Source organism: Ipomoea triloba, chromosome 3 (genome assembly GCF_003576645.1).
Source record: "Ipomoea triloba cultivar NCNSP0323 chromosome 3, ASM357664v1".
NCBI lineage: Eukaryota > Viridiplantae > Streptophyta > Magnoliopsida > Solanales > Convolvulaceae > Ipomoea > Ipomoea triloba.
The window spans coordinates 27,787,840-27,791,641 of NC_044918.1; the positions used below are offsets into that span (position 1 = coordinate 27,787,840).

General features: G+C 38.2%; 1 long non-coding RNA gene across 3 annotated transcripts; it reads left to right on the forward strand.

Annotated features, from left to right (window-relative positions):
- The first annotated feature begins 1,148 nt into the window (after positions 1-1,148).
- Positions 1,149-3,207, forward strand: LOC116012519. Of its 3 annotated transcripts, none has more exons than XR_004097149.1 (4): positions 1,149-1,643; positions 2,073-2,254; positions 2,337-2,403; positions 2,970-3,207. It is a non-coding gene; the product is annotated as an uncharacterized LOC116012519 (long non-coding RNA). The 3 variants fall into 3 exon arrangements; XR_004097150.1 differs by having other exon boundaries at positions 2,120-2,254; XR_004097148.1 differs by having other exon boundaries at positions 1,149-2,254.
- The last annotated feature ends 595 nt before the right edge of the window (positions 3,208-3,802 follow it).

The window sequence follows — 3,802 nt, forward strand, 5'->3', positions numbered from 1 at the left end:
TCAATGAAACTCGATGGACTACCGGGAGCAGGAGGACAGACAGGTACAACCGGGTGAACAGGAGTAGGAACGGGGTCAGGAGTACAAGCCGAAGCTAGAGGGTCTGGAGCGTAGCCGGGAGCAAATAGGTCGTCACCCGATAAGTACTGTACATAATCATCATAGTCTAAGATAGGAAACATGAACTCTGATAAGTCATCAGAGTTCCCAGGGCTACACGAGCCCACGCTAGACTGCATCTGATAAAGGACACAATGAAGTGTAGTTAACACGACGGCTAAGTAAGGAAATCCATTGTCACTCAAAAGTAAACAAAGGTTTCGAAAATGTATTAATAATTTGAAAGCTGTAAGCTTTACCCATAAGTTGAAAATCTACCTACAACCAGATTATCAACAAAAGAAGTATAGTAGAGTATATGAGTTGCATCAACATATAATACTTTTCATTTCCAGGAATTTTCATCATTTTTAACTCAAAAGAGAGAGAGTTCAACAGCACACTTCAGTGCTCAAATTTCGTGACAATTTGTTCTTCAACATAGTTACGGAGTAACTAAATTTTCATAGTTAGAATTCACTTAGTTTCCCCCTGGATAAGTGTGAGGCCTTTTTGGAGTGTTCTCAACAACCTCGGGCCACGGCCACTACTACAGAAATCACATACAACGTCGGCTAATTAACGTTGGCTAAATAATTAGCCGACGTTATATGTTAATTAAATAATTAAAAATAAATAAAAATCCTATAACGTCGGTTATTTACTAATAACCGACGTTAAAGGGTGTACTTTATAAGACGGTGGGATACGATGTTAGCCGACGTCGTATCGTGTATATTAGCCATCGACGGACGATGCGACGTCGGCTAACCTACCTAGCCGACGTCGTATCCCACCTATTTGAATTCGGGCGTCGATACGACGTCGGCTAGGAAGGTTAGCCGACGTCGTATCATTAAGGTCGGGCGCGATACGACGTCAGCTACGGGCAATTTATAATATTTTAACTTACAACGTCGGTTATTTATAATAACCGACGTTGTAGGGTTTTGAATATAGTCCAAATAACCTTCAATTTTAGATCTTATTCAAATTAGGGATTAATAATACTACGCCGTCTTCCGTCCAAAGACTACAACGCGCGTCTTCCAGACTCCAAATATACAACCCTCCATCACCGCACAACTTCACCATAGCCACCCAACAATCGCGACGCCCGGACATTATGCTGCTAGCGTCGTCGGTCGTAGCCCGAAAAGAGGAAGAGGGCTTTCCTTCGCGGAGTGGACTGCCGGTTCCTTATTTCAAGCCAAAGGTAATAATGTCAATTTCATCCCTCACCACTTCAATTTTGGTCATTATTCACAAACCCTAGCAATAGGCAAACGTGAGGCTCGACAATGAAAACTTGAGCTGCGACGAGGACGAAGGCTTATGCACTGGCGACGAAGAAGGAGCAGCAGCGACCACCATCGGAGAGAGCAGTTTCGACCAGGAAAGCGGCGATTGCGACGAAGGGCTTGAGCAGCGGCAACGTCGACCAGCTTAGCGGCGTGAGCAGACCGGTGGCGACCTCTAGCGGCTACGAACAGCGTTGGCGGTGAGCAGAGGTGCGACATCTCCGACGGCGTTCGCGTTCCCAGGTACGACCCTTTTCTGCCTGTACATAGGGAAGGTATTCTGGATGCCTGAGAAGATATCTCACCATCCGTGCTATTTGAACAATTATATCGCTTGTGAGTCCTCATGAATGAAATTGTGCTTGTTCTTTTCTGAAAATTTTCTTTTATTTTCTTCCCTTGCCTGTTAATCTCTGTTATCATTCATGACTCTTTAAAGATTCCATATCATAATTTTTGTAGAATAAAGCATTTATTGAATTTGACTATGTAAAGCAGGCCTTTTGATATCCAGGGGAGAATGATTGGACTATTGTTTGAAATAGTACACTGTTGGGTTTTTTTTTTTTTTTGTTGATGTTATTGAACTCTTATCTTATATACATCCATTTGAATCTGAACGTTTGTCAATGTTCTTGTTCTCAGTCTTTAATAAACTTTTATATAACGTAGTGGAAGTTCTTGCGATTGTACTAAGATTGTTAAATGCTACAACATAGAGACAATGCAACCACTCTTGGGGATAATAGAATAGGGATAAAAACAATTGTTCTTGAGGAAAAAGCTACAACTATAATATGCTATGTTGTTATGCTGATGAGTTGAAGGAAGGCTTTAACCCATGGATTGATCAGGTCAATATTAATCCATCAATCTGTCAATTTCTGATTTGTATTTTTTTTTCAGTTTAATAAGAATCTCTGAAACATGGAACAGGTTGCTCCAACGATAGTTCCACTTTTGAAGTTTTACTTCCAAGAAGTCAAGAAGGCTGCTGTTTCAGGTGAAATCTGTAATCTTTTTGAAAAGGATTGCATTAGATTGACGGATCCTGTGCAGATAAAGTACACAGGAAAAAGGGAATCATATATAGCATTATATTAATATAATGATCTATTTAATAATGCAAATATATACATACTACATGCTGCAAAGGATGTTTAAATATTTAGCTGGAAATTTCCTATTAGAACCTGATATGGTATTTGGATAGTGAAACGGTTAATTTGGACATAAAACATGCAACTCATGCAAGGCTGCTGATCAAGCTACCAAGGAAATAATGGCTCCATGATTGTTTGGGGTCTTCTTATTTGGGATTGTCTAAACATTTAGTTGCTGTGTACATTGTTAGAGCTTATTCTCTAGTGATTTTTTTTTTTTGAAAACTATTATATAGTGAAATTTAGCAAACAGAGATGAGTTGCATTTGTAAATTAGTTTTAGTGTATGTATGGTTGTCTTAAGTGTAAAAATGCATCATGTTTTTGCATATCTTGATAATGCTTATCTTATTTGTGTTGTTTGTGCTTGCAGTGCTTATCTTATTTGTGTTGTTTGTGCTTGCAGAGCCAACATAATGAGCTAGAGGTCAAGCTTTTTGTGGAGAGAGCAGCACTTGAAGCTAAATACCATAAGTTGTTTGGATAATACAATGAGTAACAATAGCAAAAATTTTGGAAGGGAAACACAGTTTATATATAGATAATTTTTGATGAACTTGTATTATTAATTAGTATCAATTGTGAGATTTATTGCTTTTATTAATTTTGATATTATAAATATAAATTGTACAGGTTTTGAATGTGATTGTGATAGCGATATATATTTGAGCAGGTTTTGGGTGTAAATAGAAAAATAAAATGAATATTTAAAAAAAAAATTACCCTACAACGTCGGCTAGTCTTATTAGCCGACGTTGTAGGGTAATTTTTTTGTTTTTAAACTACCTACAACGTCGGCTATTTGTAAAGAGCCGACGTTGTAGGGTGTTTTAGTAGTTTTCAAATTACCTACAACGTCGGCTATCTGTAAAGAGCCGACGTTGTAGGGTATTTTAGTAGTTTTCAAATTACCTACAACGTCGGCTATTTGTAAATAGCCGACGTTGTAGGGTATTTTATTTGCTTTTAAGTTACCTACAACGTCGGCTATCTGTAAAGAGCCGACGTTGTAGGGTAATTTTTTTGTTTTTAAATTACCTACAACGTCGGCTATCTGTAAAGAGCCGACGTTGTAGGGTAATTTTTTTGTTTTTAAATTACCTACAACGTCGGCTATCTGTAAAGAGCCGACGTTGTAGGGTATTTTAGTAGTTTTCAAATTACCTACAACGTCGGCTATTTGTAAATAGCCGACGTTGTAGGGTATTTTATTTGTTTTTAAGTTACCTACAACGTTTT